At 46.9% G+C, this 23,877-nt stretch overlaps 1 protein-coding gene across 1 annotated transcript in view; it reads left to right on the forward strand.

Moving 5' to 3' along the window:
* The window catches only part of rassf4a (Ras association domain family member 4a), a 265,979-nt gene that overhangs the window by 58,651 nt on the left and 183,451 nt on the right, over positions 1-23,877 (forward strand). The gene's annotated exons all lie outside the window — the stretch shown is intronic.

The raw sequence follows: 23,877 nt of genomic DNA on the forward strand, positions 1-23,877 counted from the left end.
AACCAGACTTCCTTCCTTGCCAAAGTTGTTTTATATCCACCAGGCTTCCTGCCTTGGTACTCAATTTGATAGACTCCTTGGAGTGGGGGGAGGGGGGTGTGTGAGGGGAGCAGGGGAGAGACTTGTTGTGGTGATCAGTTGCTGCGGAGACTTGGTCAGACGAAACTGACCAATGATGTGTGGAAGCAGGAGCGACCTGTGCATTTATCCAGTGGGTGTTGTAGCCTCGGCCTGTGGACAGTGGTGTTAGAGGCTCGCATTTCTTCACAGCACCATCGCTGACCAGGAATCTCTCCCATGCCCGTCCTCTTGCAGGGTAAAAAAATCAACCTGTTCATGTATGTGTCAACTTATCTTTCCTGGGGCAAGGCTCGCATCTGGTGTTTCTGGCTCTGATAGACATGGGTGCCACCCATACAGTATGGCAACATCCTTGTAAATCTTTTCTAAACCCTTTCAAATTTCACAACATCTTTCTGACAGGAAGGAGACCAGAATTGCACGCAATATTCCAACAGCAGCCTAACCAATGTCCCCTACAGCCGCAACATGACCTCCCAACTCCTGTACTCAATACTCTGACCAATAAAGGAAAGCATACCAAACGCCTTTTTCAGTATCCTATCTACCTGTGACTCCACTTTCAAGGAGTTATAAACCTGCACTCCAAAGTCCCTTTGTTCAGCAACACTCCCTAGGACCTTATCATTAAGTGTATAAGTCCTGCTAAGATTTGCTTTCCCAAAATGCAGCGCCTCGTATTTATCTGAATTAAACTCCATCTGCCACTTCTCAGCCCATTGGCCCATCTGGTCCAGATCCTGTTGTAATCTGCGGTAATTCTACTATATCCATGTTATGCATTGTATTGCACAAATTTTCTTATTCCATTTTCCTCATAATTTTGTGGTGATATTGAAAAATGAGTCAATAAATGCCAGTGCGCAGAGGTGGTGGAAATGTCTGTGGTTACCCATTTTTTTTATGAACAAAGGAGTTCATTGGAAAAGAGGGCAAAGTAACTGAGCTACAGAAGCAAGTATAAAAAATTAGATAAGACTTAGAGAGTGGCCTGCTTGCTGGAGACTTCTAGTTGAGAAAGCATAATGGCTTGGGCAGCACAGTGGCTTAGTGGTTAGCACTACGGTCTCACAGTGTCAGGGACCTGGGTTCGATCCCAGCTTCGGGCGACCATCTGTTTGCACATTATCCCTTTGGGTGCTCCAGTTTCCTCTCACAATCTAAAGGTGTGCAAGCTTAGGTGGATTGGCCATGGGAAATGTAAGATAGAGAGGAGTGGCTGGGTGGGATGCTTTTTGTAGAGTTGGTGTGGATTCAATGGGCCTCTTTCCACATTGTAGAGACGCTGTGAGCAAAAGGCAGCTGAAGGGAGAAATGCCAATTAATCTGACTAGCTGAAGAGAAGAGTTTCCTATGTACTGAATATTGCCACATAAACAATTTCAGCCAAAACAAATAAAGAACAGCTGCTGTTTATCTAATATTTAGTTTAAAAGCCTTGCAATTCTTCCAGCTTTTGTGCTTCTAGCCGTTTGATGTGGTTTTTGGTGAATGATTAATCCCATGAGCAAAGACTGAGCTGAGCACTGAGAATTTTTCCTTCAGTCCTTGGAGATTGTGTGCTGGACCTGTCCTTTGAGCATCAGGGTAACGTCCCGAACCCAAACATCCCGTCCCTGCAATGTGGATAAGGAGCCAGCACTGTGTGGGAAACAGTGGTTCATCGAGATCTTGTTTGCGCAGCTAATTAATGACAAGAAGGTGGGTCCCCTGTACAATTAAAGATGGTAGGGAAACTCGGGAAGCTAGAGAGCCTATCGGAGATCTTGATACAGAGCTGTAGCCATTTGTGGGCCATGGTGGGTCAGAGAGAGGACCCTCCATTATAAGACATCCGTCATTCCAACTTCTGAAAATGGATTAGTCTTTGCAGCAGGGCTACTGCTATTGGGTGGAGTGGGGGATTGGGGGGCGCGGGTGTGAGAAACCTTCACAAGAAAGTCTCTATCTCTTGCTGCACTCTGACACATAGAGATGGGGGTCTTGTCATGGCTGAAGTGCTGATCATTGCCCTACCACAGTCTGCCTCCAGGGCACTGCCTCCAGATGGGGTAGCCAGCAACACCCACATACCATGAATAAAAAAAGTCATAGAGGATCATAGCGATGCATCTTAACAAATAGTCAAGCATTGCCATTGAGGTATTGTGTGTCAGAATGTCATTTACTGCAGAAGTAAGTTCCATTTCCCATGGGGCTTCATAACTGAAAGCGTGTCTGGGTGTGTAAGTCCCACTGGAAATGGGTCTTGTTGGGATGAATGTCTCTCCTCTGGTGTTGGTTAATTTAATCTGGTTCCCCATGCAACATTTTGCAGACAGGGTTTCTGATTCCATTTCAGTAATTGTCTGCAACTAGAATATTCGAGTAAAAAGTGAGGTCTGCAGATGCTGGAGATCAGAGCTGAAAATGTGTTGCTGGTTAAAGCACAGCAGGTCAGGCAGCATCCAAGGAACAGGAAATTCGACGTTTCGGGCCAGAGCCCTTCATCAGGAATGAGGAGAGTGTGCCAGGCAGGCTAAGATAAAAGGTAGGGAGGAGGGACTTGGGGGAGGGGCGATGGAGATGTGATAGGTGGAAGGAGGTCAAGGTGAGGGTGATAGACTGGAGTGGGGTGGGGGCGGAGAGGTCAGGAAGAGGATTGCAGGTTAGGAGGGCGGTGCTGAGTTGAGGGAACCGACTGAGACAAGGTGGGGGGAGGGGAAATGAGGAAACTGGAGAAATCTGAATTCATTCCTTGTGGTTGGAGGGTTCCCAGGCGGAAGATGAGGCGCTCCTCCTCCAGCCGTCGTGTTGTTATGTTCTGCCGATTGGAGGAGTCCAAGGACTTGCATGTTCTCGGTGGAGTGGGAGGGAGAGTTAAAGTGTTGAGCCACGGGGTGGTTGGGTTGGTTGGTCCAGGCGTCCCAGAGGTGTTCCCTGAAGCGTTCCATAAGTAGGCGGCCCGTCTCCCCAATATAGAGGAGGCCACATCGGGTGCAGCGGATGCAATAGATGATGTGTGTGGAGGTGCAGGTGAACTTGTGGCGGATATGGAAGGATCCTTGGGGCCTTGGAGGGAAGTGAGGGAGGAGGTGTGGGCGCAAGTTTTACATTTCCTGTGGTTTCAGGGGAAGGTGCCGGGAGTGGAGGCTGGGTTCGTTGGGGTGTGGACCTGACGAGGGAGTCACGAAGGGAATGGTCTTTGCAGAACGCTGATAGAGGAGGGGAGGGAAATATATCCCTGGTGGTGGGGTCCGTTTGGAGGTGGCGGAAATGACGGCGGATGATACGCTGTATACGGAGGTTGGTGGGGTGGTAGGTGAGAACCAGTGGGGTTCTGTCTTGATGGCGGTTGGAGGAGCGGGGCTCAAGGGCGGAGGAGCGGGAAGTTGAGGAAATGCGATGGAGGGCATCGTCGATCACGTCTGGGGGGAATCTGCGGTCCTTGAAGAAGGAGGCCATCTGGACTGTAAGGTATTGGAACTGGTCCTCCTGGGAGCAGATGCGGCAGAGACGAAGGAATTGGGAATATGGGATGGCGTTTTTACAGGGGGCAGGGTGGGAGGAGGTGTGGTCCAGGTAGCTGTGGGAGTCAGTCGGTTTATAGTAGATGTCTGTGTTGAGTCGGTCGCCCGAGATAGAAATGGAAAGGTCTAGGAAGGGGAGGGAGGAGTCTGAGACAGTCCAGGTGAATTTGAGGTCGGGATGGAAGGTGTTGGTAAAGTTGATGAACTGTTCAACCTCCTTGTGGGAGCACGAGGCAGCGCCGATACAGTCATCGATGTAGCGGAGGAAAAGGTGGGGGGTGGTGCCAGTGTAGTTGCGGAAGATGGACTGTTCCACATATCCTACGAAGAGACAGGCATAGCTGGGGCCCATGCGGGTGTCCATGGCAACTCCTTTAGTTTGGAGGAAGTGGGAGGATTGGAAAGAGAAGTTATTCAGGGTGAGGACCAGTTCAGTCAGTTGAAGGAGGGTGTCAGTGGAAGGGTACTGGTTGGTGAGGCGGGAAAGGAAGAAGCGGAGGGCTTTGAGTCCTTCGTGATGGGGAATGGAGGTGTACAGGGACTGGATGTCCATCGTGAAGATAAGGCATTGGGGACCGGGGAAGCGAAGATCGTGGAGGAGGTGGAGGGCATGGGTGGTGTCCCGAACGTAGGTGGGGAGTTCTTGGACTAAAGGGGACGGAACCGTGTTGAGGTACGCGGAGATGAGTTTGGTGGGGCAGGAGCAGGCTGAGACAATGGGTCGGTCGGGAACAGTCAGGTTTGTGGATTTTGGGCAGGAGGTAGAAACGGGTGGTGCGGGGTTGTGGGACTATGAGGTTGGAGGCGGTGGATGGGAGATCCCCTGAGGTGATGAGGTTATGGATGGTCTGGGAGATGATGGTTTGGTGGTGGGAGGTGGGGTCATGGTCAAGAGGGCGATAAGAGGTGGCGTCCGCGAGCTGGTGTTTGGCCTCAGCGGTATAAAGGTCGGTGCGCCAAACTACTACCGCGCCTCCCTTGTCTGCCAGTTTGATGGTGAGGTTGGGGTTGGAGCGGAGGGAGTGGAGGGCTGCATGTTCTGAGGGTGAGAGGTTGGAGTGGGTGAGGGGGTGGACAGGTTGATTCTGAGGGTGAGAGGTTGGAGTGGGTTCTGAGGGTGAGAGGTTGGAGTGGGTTCTGAGGGTGAGAGGTTAGAGTGGGTTTCGACTGACTGAACTGGTCCTCACCCTGAATAACTTCTCTTTCCAATCCTACCACTTCCTCCAAACTAAAGGAGTTGCCATGGACACCCGCATGGGCCCCAGCTCTGCCTGTCTCTTCGTAGGATATGTGGAACAGTCCATCTTCCGCAACTACACTGGCACCACCCCCCACCTTTTCCTCCGCTACATCGATGACTGTATCGGCGCTGCCTCATGCTCCCACGAGGAGGTTGAACAGTTCATCAACTTTACCAACACCTTCCATCCCGACCTCAAATTCACCTGGGCTGTCTCAGACTCCTCCCTCCCCTTCCTAGACCTTTCCATTCTAGCTCGGGCGACCAACTCAACACAGACATCTACTATAAACCGACTGACTCCCACAGCTACCTGGACTACCACCTCCTCCCACCCTGCCCCTGTAAAAATGCCATCCCATATTCCCAATTCCTTCGTCTCCACCGCGTCTGCTCCCAGGAGGACCAGTTCCAATACCGTACAGCCCAGATGGCCTCCTTCTTCAAGGACCGCAGATTCCCCCCAGACGTGATCGATGATGCCCTCCACCGCATTTCCTCCACTTCCCGCTCCTCCGCCCTTGAGCCCCGCTCCTCCAACCACCACCAAGACGGAACCCCACTGGTTCTCACCTACCACCCCACCAACCTCCGTATACAGCGTATCATCCGCCGTCATTTCCGCCACCTCCAAACGGACCCCACCACCAGGGATATATTTCCCTCCCCTCCCCTATCAGCGTTCCGCAAAGACCACTCCCTTCGTGACTCCCTCGTCAGGTCCACACCCCCCACCAACCCAACCTCCACTCCCGGCACCTTCCCCTGTAACCGCAGGAAATGTAAAATTTGCGCCCACACCTCCTCCCTTACTTCTCTCCAAGGCCCCAAGGGATCCTTCCATTATCCGCCACAAGTTCACCTGTACCTCCACACACATCATCTATTGCATCCGCTGCACCCGATGTGGCCTCCTCTATATTGGGGAGATGGGCCGCCTACTTGTGAAACGCTTCAGGGAACACCTCTGGGACGCCTGGACCAACCAACCCAACCACCCCGTGGCTCAACACTTTAACTCTCCCTCCCACTCCACCGAGAACATGCAAGTCCTTGGACTCCTCCATCGGCAGAACATAACAACACGACGGTTGGAGGAAGAGCGCCTCATCTTCCGCCTGGGAACCCTTCAACCACAAGGAATGAACTCAGATTTCTTCAGTTTCCTCATTTCCCCTCCCCCCACCTTGTCTCAGTCGGTTCCCTCAACTCAGCACCGCCCTCCTAACCTGCAATCTTCTGCCTGACCTCTCCGCCCCCACCTCACTCCAGCCTATCACCCTCACCTTGACCTCCTTCCACCTATCACATCTCCATCACCCCTCCCCCAAGTCCCTCCTCCCTACCTTTTATCTTAGCCTGCCTGGCACACTCTCCTCATTCCTGATGAAGGGCTCTGGCCCGAAACGTCGAATTTCCTGTTCCTTGGATGCTGCCTAACCTGCTGTGCTTTAACCAGCAACACATTTTCAGCTGCAACTAGAATATTGACCAACAACATGGAATCGAGCAGATGGCTGGCTTGATCTAAAAATGAAGAAGAAATTCGCAACACCTCCCAAGGTAAGTTTCCTTCCATCCGTTTGAATGGTTCCTGGCGTAACTGCTGTGGTATGTCTAACCAAGAATGGGCAGGAGAAAAGGAGTCGAAGAACTCATGGGGGGGTAGCATCATCTTATCACTGGCATGTACCTGACTCTCGGACCGTAACTTCATGACTGGAGTTTCATCTGGGACCTGTTTCCAGCAGAACGCTGCACCTGAAGAGCTACAAACCTCATCTTGGAGAAAGTGAGGACGGCAGATACTGGAGATCAGAGTCAGAGAGTGTGGTGCTGGAAAAGCACAGCAGGTCCGGCAGCTTCTGAGGAGCAGGAGAATCGACATTCATCAGGAAGGGCTGATGGAGGGCTCTGGCCCAAAACGTGAATTCTGCTGCTTCTCGGATGCTGCCTGACCTGCTGTACATTCTTGACACAAAGCTCACGTTGTACCATTCCTGTGACCAGGAGCTGTGATCGCAGCCTGTCCCACTAACATCCTTCTCTCTATCTCTCTCTCTCTCTCTCTCTCGTGTGCACGCTCTCGCTGTCTCTCTCCACATTGACATGCCATGTGTTATAAGTAATGCTAGCACTTTTTAAATATCAGTAATTCAGCAGACACTGAATCAACCACAAGACAGAGTACAGTAGTATGTATGTTACAAACTGACGATGGTCTGTTGAGCATTTCTATAGTGAAGCTCCAAATATGGCAGGACAATAAGAATAGCAGTCTCTCATTAAATCCTTCAGATCATAAGGCATAGGAGGGGGAATAATAGGATTAAACGTTTCCCCTTAATAGAGGGCTCAGTTGCTAGGGGACACAAATTTATAGTAAATGGCAAGAGGTTTAGAGGTGATTGAAGGAGAATATTTTTAACCCAGAGTGTATTAGAATACTGGAAGTTACTGCCTGAAAGGATGGTTGAGGCAGGAATCATCACAATATTGAAGAAATCGCGCTCCAAAAGCTAATGCTTCCAAATAAACCTGTTGGACTAGAACCTGTGATCTTTAACATTGATGACATATTTGTGTCGTGATTGTAATGAGGTCAGCCAGATGGACCTCATAGAATATGAGTTCCCTGATTGGGGCTGTTAATCTGATCCACTCAGGGAGCCCTGGTTGACAGATAGGAACAGGAGTGTCCCCCCTCCAACTCTATTTTGATTTAGTCCCTGCCCTCCCCTTCACTGTTTGTTCACACAGCATTGCCCTTTGATGTGAAGGGCACTGCTTGTCACAGGCCACTCGGGTGTTTTCCTACTTTTCCTGGTGGTGGAAATTGAATAAAGATTTGTACACCTTGTCTCTCACTGTGTCTCACAGCTGCACACACACACACCATGGGTGCTAAAAAAAAAGAAAAGAAAAAAATATTTAAAAAAATAAACAGGAGTGTTTTGATAAAAAAAAGAAAAAAAAAATTAATAGGGGATTTCACTGCTTGTCACAGGCCACTCGGGTGTTTTCCTATCTTCCTGGTGGTGGAATTTGAATAAAGATTTGTGCACTTTGTGTCTCACTCACTCACACACACACACACGTGTGCTGGGGAAAAATAAGCACTGCCACAGTTAGGTGGTAGTGTGGGGGTTTTAAAAAAGAAAAAAAAAGAAAGAAAAAAGAAAAAAAAGAAAAAAAAGGAACAGGAGTGTCCCCCCTCCAACTCTATTTTGATTTAATCCCTGCCCTCCCCTTCACTGTTTTGATCACACAGCATTGCCCTTTGATGTGAAGGGCACTGCTTGTCACTGGCCACTCGGGTGTTTTCCTACTTTTCCTGGTGGTGGAAATTGAATAAAGATTTGTACACCTTGTGTCTCTCACTGCGTCTCACACCTGCACACGCACACCATGGGTGCTGGGGATAAAAATAATAAGCACTACCGCAGTTAGGCGATAGTGTGGGGGAAATAATAATAAAAAAAGAAAAAAAAAGAAAAAAAGAAAAATAAAAGGAACAGGAGTGTTCCCCCCTCCAACTCTATTTTGATTTAATCCCTGCCCTCCCCTTCACTGTTTTGATCACACAGCATTGCCCTTTGATGTGAAGGGCACTGCTTGTCACTGGCCACCCGGGTGTTTTCCTATCTTCCTGGTGGTGGAAATTGAATCAAGATTCGTGCACCTTGTGTCTCTCACTGCGTCTCACACCTGCACACACACACACACACTACGGGTGCTGGGGAAAAAATAAGCACTACCGCAGTTAAGCGGTAGTGTGGGGGTTAATTAAAAGAAAAAAAAAGAGAAAAATAAAAAAAAGAAAAAAACAAAAGGAACAGGAGTGTCAGACCCCCTGTGAGCTGACTATGAGGGAGCTGGATCAGTGTCAAGGTCTCTCCATTTGTGTCAGGGGACTGACTCTGAGCTGGCTGGGCCACATCCAGTATGTACTGTTGTTGTTGGTTTGTGATTTTTTTGGGGGAACCTGATTTCTAAACTGGCCGATCAACACAGCCAGTTTGTTAACTGGCATTTCTTTTTTTTATTATTGAGGATTGATTTCTCAAATGGCTAATTTACACAGTAAATGTGTTTCAGGTGTAACTCAGTTCTCTTACAGGAACTGTTGTTTCATTGGCTGGTTACAGCCAGTGTGTCACTCTTTTCTCTTTTACTTTGAGAAAACGACTGTGTTGATTTTGTGGCAGGGCTTAGCTCTTGTGCTCTAGTTTTCTTTGTTTTTTTACGTGTTTTCAATTTTTTTGATGCTTGGACTGAGCTCCCTATGAGAAAATACATCCTTCCAGATGAGCTACTCCTGTGGGGAGGGGACCCTTGTCAGTGGCCGAGGCCTCTGTACAGACTGAACACCCGTGTGTGTGCTAGGAGGTGAGCATTTGCTGTGTCCTTGAGTTTGGGAATGGACTCTGCCTTCAGGAGTGGGTTCTGCCTTCGGGAGTGGACCAAACCCCTGCCAGTCAACTGCACCTTCACAATGTACTGTGTTCCTGTGAGTGGGCCTGGTTTTCTGTAGGATAAAATCAACGAGGTAAAAACGATGACTTCAGATGCTGGAAACCAGATTCTGGATTAGTGGTGCTGGAAGGGCACAGCAGTTCAGGTAGCATTCAAGGAGCAGTAAAATTGACGTTTCGGGCAAAAGCCCTTCATCAGGAATAAAGGCAGTGAAGCGTGGAGAGATAAGCTAGAGGAGGGTGGGGGTGGGGAGAAAGTAGTATAGAATACAATGGGTGAGTGGGGGAGGGGGTGAAGGTGATAGGTCAGGGAGGAGAGGGTGGAGTGGATAGGTGGAAAGGAGATAGGCAGGTACTACTTCAACCCCAGGGCATCAATGTGGACTTCAACAGTTTCCTCATTTCCCCTTCCCCCACCTCACCCTAGTTCCAAACTTCCAGCTCAGCACTGTCCCCATGACTTGTCTGGACTTGTCCTACCTGCCTATCTCCTTTTCCACTTATCCACTCCACCCTTTTTGTAGGATAAACCAGGCCTCTATGGAGACTGAACTCCAGCATGTGCACTATGGGCTGTATATTTGCTGCCTTCAGGTGTGGACCCTGCATTTGGTTGTGGACTCTATCTCTGACAATGCATTCTGGGAATGGACGCTGCATTTTGAAGAGAACTGTTTATGGTGATGGACTCCATGTACCAGAAAGGACTCTGTTTGTTGGGACTTGACCCTGTCTTGTTGGGGTTATTACCTGCGCTGCACTGGCAGGCCTCACTGTGAACCGGGAGCATCTCAGGCCATCCTGAACACTGTCACCCCAAGAGCCGGAGGGTGGGAAGGTCATCTTGTGCACTGGAAGTTGGGTAGGCTTCCCTGAAAGCCAGAAGGTGGGCAGGCCAACCGGATGCCAGTCACCCCAAGAGCTGGAGGGTGGGTAGGCTGTTCTGAGCACTGTCGTCCTGAGAAGGGGTAATCGAGATGGGCTGTCCTAAAGGTGGCCGAAAGGTGTGTCAGAACAGCCGAGAGCCAGAAGGTGCATAGGGGCAGGCTGAGATCCAGAAAGTTTGAAGGCTGCCCTGTGCCCTGTCGTCCCAGGGAAGGGGACGGGCTGTCCTAGAGGTGGTCGGAAGGTGTGTCAGGGCAGTCCACAAGCCAGACGGCACATCGGGGTGGGTGAGTGCCAGATGGTATGTAAGGGCAGACCGAGAACCAGAAGGCGCGTACGCTGTCCTCAGCACTGTCACCCCGGGCAGGTACCGGGGCGGGATGGCCTAGAGGTGGCCGGAAGGTGTGAAGGGCGGTTAGAGAAGCCGGAAGGTGGGTAGGCCGGCCTGACTGCTCATCCTGGGACAGTTGGGGAAACAGGACTGGCTGTCCAAGAGGTGGCCAGAAAGTGTGTCAGGGAGGGCCGAGAGCCAGAAGGGAGGTTGGGGCGGGTTGCCTTAGAGTGGCCGGAGGGAACTGGGGGCTTACTGGGGTATCTGTATTCCATGCACTTCTTTTTACTTAATTGGACTGTCTTATGTATTTGCTTCTGTTTTGTGATAACGGAAAGTGGGGTTTGAGGTTTGTCCTCATTTCCATGAAAACTGGTTGAACGATAGGGTTTCGGGCCTGGCTTTGCCATTCCTCTCCCTTGTACAATGCTGTTTCTCTGTGTCCAGCTGTTAATGTTAATTGTTTTGTAAACTGTGTTGCTTAATAAAATTTCAAAAAGGAACAGGGGTGTCAGACACCCTGTTCTCCTTGAGAGCTAGCTCTGAGGGCGCTGGATCAGTGTCAAAGAGTCTCCTCACGTATAATTAGTGGGTGACATGGTGAAAGGATGTCAGCTTGTGTGGCGTTCTTTCAATTTGGATGATCATTTGAAACACCATAGTATATAAGACAATGAACTAAGTGATAGATTAGTGAGAATAAATTAGTGCTTGATGACTGGCATGGACAAACAGATTGAAGAGGATTTATTCCTGATAAAGGGCTTTTGCCCGAAACGTCAATTTCGCTGCTCCTTGGATGCTGCCTGAACTGCTGTGCTCTTCCAGCACCACTAATCCAGAAAATAGATTGAAGAGCCTTTTTCCAAGCTATAACTCCAAGACTAGGGCGGCACGGTGGTACAGTGGTTAGCACTGCTGCCTCACAGCGCCAGGGATCTGGGTTCAATTCCCGCCTCAGGCGACTGACTGTGTGGAGTTTGCACATTCTCCCCGTGTCTGCGTGGGTTTCCTCCGGGTGCTCCGGTTTCCTCCCACAGTCCAAAGATGTGCGGGTCAGGTGAATTGGCCATGCTAAATTGCCCGTAGTGTTAGGTTAGGGGTATGGGTGGGTTGCGCTTCGGCGGGTCGGTGTGGACTTGTTGGGCCGAAGGGCCTGTTTCCACACTGTAAGTAATCTAATCTAATCTAAACTAAATCATTTGGCCCATCAAGTTAAACACATGGAAACCATGAATCATGTTCATGGTAGTCTTAGGTTCATATGTAATGATTGATAACCTCATAGTGGATTTCTTCCCAGCTTGGTCTTTCATGCTTTCCCACTAGATAACTTGCTTGGCTCCTCTTAACTTCAATGGGTTACTCATACAATAATTAATGGCTCAGTTATAAACCAGATTAATGAGTGTTATTAGATGTGATAACCTAAGGCAATCATCAGATCAAGTTTCCTCTTTACCAAAGTAATAAAGAGAAATTACCGAGGTCATTAACTCTGGAAGGCTGGACCCAGTTTGTGGGGGGCTTGAGCTTCCTGACTTAGTCCAAGTCTAATCTGACTCCAAAAAAAAACTCCAATTGCCATATTTAGTTGGCAAAAAAAAATGTTTACTGCTCAAAATAACAATGCCATGATTAAAAAAACCTCGGAGCCCCCAAAATCCTCAAGATTGTCCTCCCGTTTACCGCCCACTCTCGGCCTGCTAGAATTGGGGTATTTACGATGCAGACTAGGGCAAGTCCTTTATTGGCTATAAAACATGATAGTTCCAGCCTCTGACATTTTCCCCGTTCTGTTGATGTATACCCATAGTTCCCACACCCTGAGGAAATTTAGGGAGGTTTTTGAGCCAAGAATCATTTTCATCAGAATTATTTCACGTGAGGTAACGTGACAACATGTTTTGAGAGTTATATTGTTGCGTACTACATATTTGAATGAAAAATAATTGCCAAATTGATTTGACACAAAGAATTATTCAATAATACCTTGGCCAAGTTAGGATGACTGGATTAGTCACCTATAATCTGTCTTATTTATTAGAGTGCAGGTGTCTTGTGTAGACCATGTGTGTATGAATCATTTCAATGGAAAATAATCGCATAGTCCATTGCAGGAAAAAAACAGGAACTTAGCTACAGGGTATTAGACTAGGAATTCCAATCATGCTCAATCTTCTCCAATATGTCACCACCATGCGGTTTCAATGGGCTCAATCTTCCCGTGTTCAGACCAAGAGTCAGCTTTGGGAAATTCCTTGCAGGATCACCCTCGGTTGGTCTTGGCAACTTTTCTCACTTCGCTAACTGCACACCCAACCTCCCCTTGTCTAATTTTACACTCAGCAGAGGTGGAGGTGCTCACCATTGCCTGGAGTTTGCAGTGTTCACACCACAGGAGCCAGGTTTTTAAAAAAGTACTTCAACATTTGAATTCTGCAAGCTAGGATCTAATCTTTAACCTGTTGTGTGGAATAGGGATTGAAGTGGCCCTCAGAGGCAGGTTATCACTCACATGACAGACTAGGATCTGGAGGTCTTTGTGGACATGGTGAAGGAACCGTCCTCTTTCCCAGTAGAGATGACCAGAGCAGCAGACTGGTCTGAAGTAGCTATCGGGTCAGTGCAGTGTCCGTGGTCTCGAGGGATGCACAGCAATGCTGCAAGATAGTGCTGCAAGGGCAGTACGGTGGCTCAGTGGTTAGCACTGCTACCTCTCAGCACCAGGGACCCAGGTTTGATTCCAGCCTCAGGTGTCTGTCTGTGTGGAGTTTGCAAATTCTCCCTGTGACTGCGTGGGTTTCGTTTGGGTGCTCTGGTTTCCTCCCACAGTCCAGATATGTGCAGAGTAGATGAATTGTCCATGCTAAATTCAGGGATATGTAAGTTAGGGATAAATATCGAGTAATAGTGTAGGGGAATGGGTCTGCATGGGTTACCGTTTGGTGTGTCAGTGTAGATTTGTTGGGCCAAGTGGCCTGTTCCCCCACTGTAGGGATTCCATGATTCTATGATAGTTAATGATCTGACCTTCTGCACTCTGAAAGGCTTGTATGTACTACCTCGCTCTCACTCTAATTCTGCTACTGCAACCATTTCCCACCAAAGTTCATGGTCCACTTTTCTCATGATTACATGTAACATGTTCAATTGACCTCTTTCTTCACCTCCTCAAACTGTTAAACTTCTTTCTGCACTTCATCCTCACCCACCATCTCTCCAACTAGATGGGTCAGTCCCTTGCACACTGGCCATGACCCAAGACCCAGGTGACAGCAAACACCTGACTGACTGTGGCCAGGCCCCCAGACTGTGGTTGGATGGAGCCCTTGATTAATGTGACGGTAACCCACTGACCAAGGACTACTAAAGACATAGGGGATGGGGCACTAAGTAAATATAAAGGTGGGAGCAATGACCAATCATATAGAGAAGGAATGCTAAGACAGTCCAATAGGCAGAGAGGCCATGTGTAGAATAAGGCACATGAGAGGTGCAGAATGCCATATTATATCTATTTTAATGCAAGGAGCCTGACTGGTAAGGCAGATGAAATCAGAATATGTTATTGTTGCAATCTCTAAGATATGATTGAAGGAAGGACTGGACAGGAAGCTCAGCAATCCAGGTATAGACTTTTCAAGCATGATAGAGGGCTAAATAAGAGAGATGAGAGCATTGCATTATTGTTAAAGGAAACACATCAGTGCAGTAATGAGGGAGGATATCCTAGAAGTGTCTTTAAATAAGGCCATCTGGGTAAAAATTTTAAAAAAGGGGTGATTAACTTTCTGGGGTTGCTACAGGCCTCCCAACCTGTCAGAGGGGCAGACATAAAGTCATAGAGATGTATAGCACAGAAACAGACCCTTCGGTCCAACTTGCCTAGGCCGAACAGATATCCTAAATTAATCTCGTTCCATTTGCCCATATCCCTCCAATCCTTCCCATTCATCTATCCATCCAGATGATATTTAAATGCTGTAATTGTATCATCCTCCACCACTTCCTTTGGCAGCTCATTCCATACACTCACCACCCTCTGCATGGAAAAGTTGCCCCTTAAATCCCTATTAAATCTTTCCCCTTTCACCCTGAATCTATGCCTTCTAGTTTTGGACTATCCCACGATCCATGCCCATCGTGATTTTATAAGCCTTGATAGAGGTCACCCCTCAGCCTCCGACACTCCAGGGAAAACAGTCCCTGCCTATTTAGCCTCTCTCCACAGCTCCAACCCTGGCAACATCCTTATAAATCTTTACTGAACCCTTTAAAGTTTCACAACATCCTTCCTATAGCAAGGAGATCAGGATGATGAGGGAGGGCTGTTTTTCTAATTGAAAGCTGGTGGCTAGCAGTGTGCCCCAGGAATCGGTGCTGGGAACCTGGCTGTTTTTTTTGACTTGGACATGAATGTAGAAGGTGCAATTAGTAATTTTGCAGAAGACACAAAAATTGGTGGTGTTGATAGTGAGGAGTATGGTCTCAGGCTATGGCCTAATATTGATAAGCTGAGATATTGAGCAGAATAATGGCAGGTGTAATTTAATCCTGGTAAGTGTGTGGTGATGTATTTTGTGAGGCCTAATAAGGATATACGCGGTGAATGGTAGACACCTAGAGTGTATTGAGGAATAAATAACATAGATCCCTGAAGGTATCGGCACAGGTAGATAAGGTGGTGAAAAAGGCATACAGCAGGTTTGCCTTCATAAGCTGGAAAACTTTTATAAACATGGTTAGGCCACACATGGAATACCAATGTGCAGTTCTGGTTGCCACACTATCAGAAGAAAGTGATTACACTGGAGAGTGTGTGGAGGTGGATGCTGTTTGGGATGAGTTATGAGTAGAGTCTGGATAGGCTGGGGTTTGTTTTACCCAGAGCAGAGGAGGGCGAGGGCAGATCTGACTCGGGTTTACGAAATTAGGAGAGGCATGGACAAGGTATCCCATGAGAATCTTTTCCTCATGGCAGACGTGTTTAAGACAGAGGACATAAATTTAACGTGAGGAGCAAGTGGTTAAGAGAAGATCTGAGAAAATAAAATTTACTAAGGGTGAAGTAGAAATATGGAACGTGCAGCCTGAGAAGGTGATGGAGTCAGGTATTCTTCCAGCACTGAAGAAGCATCATACTTCAAATGCCAGGGCACAGTAGGCTATGGACCAAGTGCAAGTAAATGGGATTAGCATTGTTTGGTGTTTGATGGTCGGCATAGACATGGTGGGCTAAAGGGCCTGTTACTATGATGTATGACTCTATGACAGTACCATCGGGTTGAAGCACTTAGTGTGTTGTTGTATATGTGACATTGTCATAGCACAGTATTGCACTCCAAAATGTCCACCCTGTTGACCTTTCAATGCTGGCAAACGTGATAAGCTTTCTGTCTACGCTGCAGGTTAAAGTGTGCCCACAGTGAGCTTGTAAGTTCTGAATGAGGTAGCAATGCTTAATGAATAGAAAGCAAGACAGAGTGTCCAAGTAAATGAAAGCTAAGTGAGTGCTAAGAAAACAAGCAAAGCGCACAACATACACCCTGCTTAGATGTGAGAGGGTTGCATTCCCTGTGCTTAAAGTGGCCTGGCAACAGCATTACAACACCAGTGAGAGCTAAGGTGCAGTAATCAAGCACTAAACCATATTATAACTTAGTCCAAGTTGCCTTATAACGATGTGACGCTGCTGCTTTGGAAAATTCCATGAATGGATAGTGCAGGTGGTTGTTCCCTGTAGAGAATGCCTTGAGATATTGAAGAGCGCTGGCTATGAAGGCACCTGAGCAGGATAAGCTTCTCAGTTCTGACATCATCCTTGTAACTGCTTCTTGCCTGCCTCTGCAGTGCCTCTGATGAGGAAGTCAGTCAGCTTTGTTGGCTAGATGGCCAGTTTATGATTCAGGGTGATGGCAAGCGCATCAGTTCAAATCCGGCAAAGGTTGAAGTTACCTTGAAGGACTGTGCTTTAAAACCTTTCCCCTTGCCTGAGTATGTTGACCCTCAGGTTAAACTACCACCACTTGTCTCTCTCTCTACGTGTGTGTGTGTGTGTCTGTCTGTCTGTGTCTCTCTCTCTCACATGAGAGACCAGCTCAGTGGCCTGGTAAGTCTATGCCAACTTTAGCTTAGTGCCTCTGATATTGTATTATGATTTGGAGATCTCTTCACAAAATGGTCTAACTAGGTTATGAGCACTTCTGCTTGAATGGGAACATATGAATGAAGGATCATGATGTTTCTCTGATGACTAAGGTGAAGCTAGCAATTGATCTGCTTAGTCATACAAACCTGCAAATTCCTCTTGGTCTGTCTCTCACAGCATTAGGTGATCCCTACTACAGTATTTTGTCATTGCTTCATTGCTCTTCTTCACCCTGGTTAAGGTGAGCAGAATTGGCATTGTTTCCCATTCTGACTACTATCTTGTAATCCTCACAAAAGATGTGCTCCCTGTGCTCTCAGTTTTGTGCACATTTATGACATCCACTTGACCAAACAACCAGTCAAGTTTTCCAGTCAAGACTTTCATTGTAGGGGTCACTCAGATGGTGTACCAATGGGCAACAATTGGGATTACGTGTAACTGCAGCAAATCAACATCTTTGAAAAGTAAGAGGAAAAGATTGGGCAAGGAAAAAATAAATAGTGAGCAGGCTTTCAAAGATGATTCTCCAGGACATCAATTGACCGTATTGATCTTGGGCCTCCTCCACTGCCAAACTCTAGCCACCCAATGTCTGGAGGATAGAGTAGAGTAGCTTTTATTTGTCATTTCTACCATATGCAACAGTAAAAATGAGACAGTGTTCCTCCAGGACTGAGGGCGTTACATGGACAGCATAAACTACACACTTGTACATGGTATAAAGTGCATAAGGAGTTACTGTGTAATAGAATGATGAGTAATAGACATTTTTCTAGCAACAGCACAAAAGAATTTAAGATGGGAAAGAGTCCGATCACACTGTGTTAAGGACCATCATGGCCAAGGGGAAGAAACTGTTGCACCGTATGCTCCGGTATCTTCAGCCAGATGGCAGGAGGTGGAAGAGTTTGAGTGAGGGGTGTGTGGGGTCTTCCACAATGGTCTTAGCCTTTCAGATGCAGTGTGTGGTGTAAATGTCTATAATGGAAGGAAGACAGACCCCGATGATCTTCTCAGCTGTCGTCACTATCCGCTGTAGGTTTTTATGACCAAGGCATTATAATTCCCAAACCAGGCAATGGTGCGGCAGCTCAGGGTACTCTCAATGAACCCTCTGTAGAATGAGGTGAGAATGGGGGGTGTGGGAGGTGAGCTTTTCTCAGCCTGCGCAGAAAGCAAAGATGCTGCTGGGCTGTCTAGTTTAGGGAGCTGGTGTTGAGAGACCAGGTGAGACTCTTCACCAGGTGTACACCAAGAAATTTGGTGCACTTCACGATCTCCACAGGGGAGCTGTCGATGTCCAGCAGATTGTGGTCGCTCCGTGCCCTCCTGAAGTCAACAACTATCTCTTTCATCTTATCCACTTTCAGAGACAGGATGTTGGCTCTGCACCAGTCCATTAGCCACTGCACCTCTTGTCTGTATGCTGACTCGTCGTTCATGCTGATGAGACCCACTACAGTCATATCATCAGTGAACTTGATGATGTGATTCGAGCTGTGTATTGCTGCACAGTCGTGTGTCAGCGGGGTGAACAGCAGTGCACTGAAGACACAGCCCTGGGGGCCCCCCGCGCTCAGTGTGATGGTGTCGGAGATGCTGTTCCCAATCCGGACTGACTGAGGTCTCCCAGTCAGGAAGAACACCTCATCCTCCGCCTTGGGGCCCTCCAACTACACGGAATCAATGTTGATTTCACCAGTCTCCCCTCCCCCAACCTTATCCCAGATCCAACCCTCAAACTTGGCACTGCCCTCCTGAACTGTCCGACCTGTCCATCTTCCTTCCCACCTATCTGCTCCACCCTCCACTCTGATCTATCCCCATCACCCCCCCAACTTCATCTGCCTATCCCATTCCCACCTACCTTACCCCAGCATCACCCACTTCAATTTATTAGATTAGATTACTCACAGTGTGGAAACAGGCCCTTCGGCCCAACAAGTCCACACCGACCCTCCGAAGAGCAACCCACACAGACCCATTCCCCAACATTTACCCCTTCACCTAACACTACGGGCAATTTATCAGGCCAATTCACCTAACCTGCACATCTTTGGACTGTGGGAGGAAACCGGAGCACCCGGAGGAAACCGGGGAGAATGTGCAAACTTCACACAGATGGTTGCCTGAGTCAGGAATTGAACCCAGGTCTCTGGCGCTGTGAGGCAGCAGTGCTAACCACTGTGCCACCCCTTTCAGGTGACAATCGCCTGATGAAGGAGCGTCGCTCCGAAAGCTAGTGTGCTTCCAATTAAACCTGTTGGACTATAACCTGGTGTTGTGTGATTTTTTTAAGGATGGAGAAAGTAAGGGCTGGAGATCAGCATCGTGAGTGGGGTGCTGGAAAAGCACAGCAGGTCAGACAGCATCTGAGGAGCAGGAGAATCAATGTTTTGGGCAAGAGCCCTTCATCAGCACAAGCAGTATACCACTTGAAACAAGTTACTTACAGTTGAACATGTCTGGGCACATCCTTATGATTAATGCAGTACTGACTTGTGAAATCATTGTTTCATTGTGTAGCAACTATCTGTGGTTTGCAGTGTCAAGTGGAAAACACGTTCAAGACAATGCTGTCATGAGATCACAGCCAGACTGGGCCATTGAGTGCGAAAGGCTTGTTTAATTGTGTCCTTTTTGCATTGTCTGATTCAGCTGTTGACTTACAATGGTTGAAAATCACCTGTAAAATGTAATTTTGTTTTTATTCATTCACAGGCTGTGGGTGTCGCTGGCTAGGTCAGCACTATTACCCACACCCCAATTGCCCAGAGGGCATAGAACATAGAACATCAAACATCATAGAACTACAGCGCAGTACAGGCTCTTCGGTCCTCTGTTGAGCCGACCTGTGAAATTAATCTGATCCCCATCTAACCTACACTGTTCCATTATTATCCGTATGTATGTCCAATGCCCACTTAAATGCCCTTAACATTGGCGAGTCTACTATTGTTGCAGGCAGGCCATTCCACGCCCCTACCACTCTGACTAAAGAAACTACCCCAGTATCTATCCGAAATCCATCACCCCTCAATTTAAAGCAATGTCCCCTCGTGTTAGCCTTCACCATCCAAGGAAAAGTCCATCCTATCTAACCCTCTGATTATCTTATATGTCTCTATTAAGTCACCTCTCAACCTTCTCCTCTCCAATGAAAACAGCCTCAGTTCCCTCAGCCTTTCCTCATAAGACCGTCCATCCATACCAGGCAACGTCCTAGTAAATCATCTCTGAACCCTTTCCAAAGCTTCCACATCCTTCCTATAATGCAGTGACCAGAACTGTACACAGTACCCCAGGGGCAGCCTTACCAGTGTCTTGTACAATGAAGCATGATCTCGTAGCTTCGAAACTCAATCCCCCCTACCAATAAAGGTCAACACACCATATGCCTTCTTACCAACCCCATCAACCTTGGTTCCTGATGAAGGGCTTATGCTCGAAACGTCAAATTCTCTATTCCTGAGATGCTGCCTGGCCTGCTGTGCTTTGACCAGCAACACATTTGCAGCTGTGATCTCCAGCATCTGCAGACCTCATTTTTTACCCATCAACCTTGGTGGCAACTTTCAGGAATAATGCAGTTGAGAGTCAGCCACATTGCTGTGGGTCTGGAGTCACGTGTAGGCCAGACCTGATGAAGATGGTAGATTTACATCCCTGAAAGACATTAGTCAACCAGATGGTTTTATATGACAATGGTTTTGTGGTCACTTGTATATTTTCTTTTTCCAAAGAGTTGTGGCAGAATGTCCAGAAACTGTGGTCTAGAAATGTGCTAGTTCTATTAAATCTGATCAGTTTCTGTCAATACCAGTTAACTTAATGCAGGACACAATCTTGCGAACAATCTTGTGACATACAATCTATACCAAGGAAACTTCATCTTATGTTATTCATGATAATTGGTAAGACTCAGTTTGCAACACATTAGATTCCTGTGCTAAATGAAGTGTTTTTTGTGAGAGTACCTGGTAATTATATACAACATACAATGCTATTCCTTTCTTTGCAACGATAAGGTGTAGAAATTGGATATAAAACTTCAATTGCTGTTCATGTGCATAGATAAAAATCACACAACACCAGGTTATAGTCCAACAGGTTTAATTGGAAGCTCTAGCTTTCGGAGCAACGCTCCTTCATCAGGTGGGCGACAATTGCCTGATGAAGGAGCAGCGCTCTGAAAACTAGTGCTTTTTTAACCTTGTACACCCCAATCCAACATGGGCATCTCCAATTCATGTGCATAGAAATGGCAAAAAAGCTGTAGTGATTAGAACCATGGCCAGGTGGATTTCGTAGACTGTGAGATCCTTCATGGGGGTCGTTAATCTGGCTGACAGATATAAACAGGAGTGTCAGAGGACATCCTCAGTCTAGGGACTGACTTTGAACTGGCTGGTCACAGCCCATGTACATATAAGTAAAGGGTGACTTGGTGATGGCCTAGTGGCCTCAGCATTGTTATTTCATTGGCTGTCTGATATCCCTTTATAATTTTTGTTATTTTATTTATTTTGCTGATTTGTTTTGTGTTATGGTTCTGTAGGGTGTTTTAGTTCTTTTAAGTAGAACTATATGAACATTTTTCTCTCCTGGATGGATCTAAGAACTGGGCAGTGAATTAGTAGCAGAGATGGAAGGTAAAGTACGAACAGAGATATGCAAATGTTGAAATAACATAACGACTCCAGTTATATAAGAGCTGTGATCACATTTTTCCTTTTGAGCTATCTTCTTAATTTTCCCCATCTTAGTGTGAAGGAAATAACTTGCCCTGTGCCCATGTTGCAGTATTGGTGCTACTGAAAGAACATATTGTTGCAAAGTGTTCTGGCAATGTTGTAAAGTACAAAACTTCAGATTTGTTTTCAACAGTTCCTGTCGAACTTAATCCCTCAATTTTAATCCCCTGATGGAAAGTTTATAGCGCCATGCGTGAAGGTGTTTGTGGTTTTCATACAGTAAGAAGGAAAGTATCCCTGAATGTGGGGCCAGGAAATAATGGAGAAACAGTAGAAGAGAAGGTGAATGGTCAGCGAGGGGCTATTACAGTAACCTCCTGGTTCTTGAAATCAAGCCATTCTCCAAATGGTTGGCCTCGAGCTTGTTTTTTTTTGCAAGGAGAAAGTGAGGACTGCAGATGCTGGAGCTCAGAAACAAGAGTGTGGTGCTGGAAAAGCACAGCAGGCCAGGCCGCATCCGAGGAGCAGGAGAGTCAACATTTCCTTCATCAGGAATGGCTTATGCCCGAAACGTCGATTCTCCTGCTCCTCAGATGCTGCCTGGCCTGCTGTGCTTTTCCAGCACCACACACTCAAGTTTTGTTTTGCTGGATTAATCTGGGTGGGAGGAGGCTAACATGGAACCTAAGCATTGACTAGTTTCCACTGACTTAATAAAATTGTACAGAAGTGTAAGGCATTGAGACAAAGTAGAGTTTTCATCTTCTGTCATTAATTTAGGTGATTTTTAAAACTTTCCATTCTTTTTTGTAAAATGAATAAAATAGAACAGCAATTTATTGTCAATTTAAGATTACAGATTTCGCACCAGCAGAGGAAGGGTTTATCTGAACCTGCCTACACAGTGACAGTGATCCGATTAGTGAACAATCTTGATTGCCTGGAGCCATCAGGCTGGGGCGAGGCCTCTGTTGGCGGGTCAGTTGCAAAACAAAGTTATGAGGACTTGGCTGGAGTATCAGTGCTTCATTGTGCAGGCTGATTCTACTGTAGGTTGAGTACAGCCGCAAGGCAAACCTCTGTGCATCAAATTAATCATTACATGAACTATTGCAACAACGGTAAAGTATGCAACACAGATTGTGATTCTGGAGTCCGCTCACCAGTCAATTTATACCCAAGTTGGAACACAATGCAGGGCAATAGAAAACAGTTGTTCATAAGCACTGGGAATGTTTGTGTGTAAGGTCTTCAAATTACACCTCTCTTTGGGATTGTTTTCATCAAGAACCCCAGGGACTGTCCGTTACACAGCAAAAGTTCATCACCCACTGGATAATGAAATTATGATTAACCGTCAGCAACATGCTGAAAGGAATATCTGCAAGACATAAAAAAGATGCTAAGCTAAAGAAGAATGCAGGCACACAGATGGGCTGAATGACCTCCTTCTACACTGTAATAATCCTGTGATTCTGTGATAGTGATGACTGACCAAACCTACCAGGGATGAGCAACAAATACTGGCCGTTGTAGTGATGCCTACATCTTAGGCATGAATGAAAATAACATTCAGTCCAAGAGTTCATCTTTAAGGAGGATGTGATTACTGACCTCCTTTCCTGCCCTTTTCACATTCCACTGATATAAACTCTTCAAATGACACCCACCTGAAGGACCAGCAGTTCGAAAGCTAGTGCTTCCAGATAAACCTGTTGGCCTATAACCTGGTGTTGTGTGATTTTTAACTTTGTCCACCCCAGTCCAACACCAGCTCCTCCAAATCATGCATTCCATTTCAGATTCTGTTCAGTTCTGATGAAAGGTCGTTGTCCCGGGAAGTTCACTCTGCAGTACACAGACATTGCCTGACCTGCTAAGCTTTTCCAGACACTATTGCAAATTCCAACACCGCAGCATTATTGCTGCAGGAGGACAGCTGGGCTGAGATATTTGGAGAATGAATTCCATAAAACACATTCATCAGTGGTGACGCAGCAGAATTAACAATGAAAGTTTTAATTTATGTAGCACCTTAACATAAAATATCCCAGGATGCTTCACTGAAGCTTTTCAAAGCAAAAGGTGATGGTGAGACACAGAAAGAGATATTAGGATAAAAAACCAAAAGAACGGCAGATGCTGTGAATCCGAAATTGCTGGAAAAGCTCAGCAGGTCTGGTACATCTGTGGAGAGAAATCAGAGTGAACGTTTCGGGTTGAGTGACCCTTCCTCAGAACTTGTAGGAAGCTCAGCTGAATGAAAGCTTGATGAAATAGGGACTGCTGGATGACTAAAGAAATTGAGGGTTTGGTTCAGATAAAGAAGGAAGCTTATGTCAGGTATAGACAGGATAGATCGAGTGAATCCTTAGAACAGTATAAAGGAAGTAGGAGTATACTTAAGAGGGAAATCAGGATGGCAAAACGGGGACATGAGATAGCTTTGGCAAATAATTTCAGGAGAATCCAAAGAGTCTTTACAAATATATTAAGGACAAAAAGGTA

The sequence above is a fragment of the Hemiscyllium ocellatum genome, chromosome 43 (genome assembly GCF_020745735.1).
Source record: "Hemiscyllium ocellatum isolate sHemOce1 chromosome 43, sHemOce1.pat.X.cur, whole genome shotgun sequence".
Classification (NCBI taxonomy): domain Eukaryota; kingdom Metazoa; phylum Chordata; class Chondrichthyes; order Orectolobiformes; family Hemiscylliidae; genus Hemiscyllium; species Hemiscyllium ocellatum.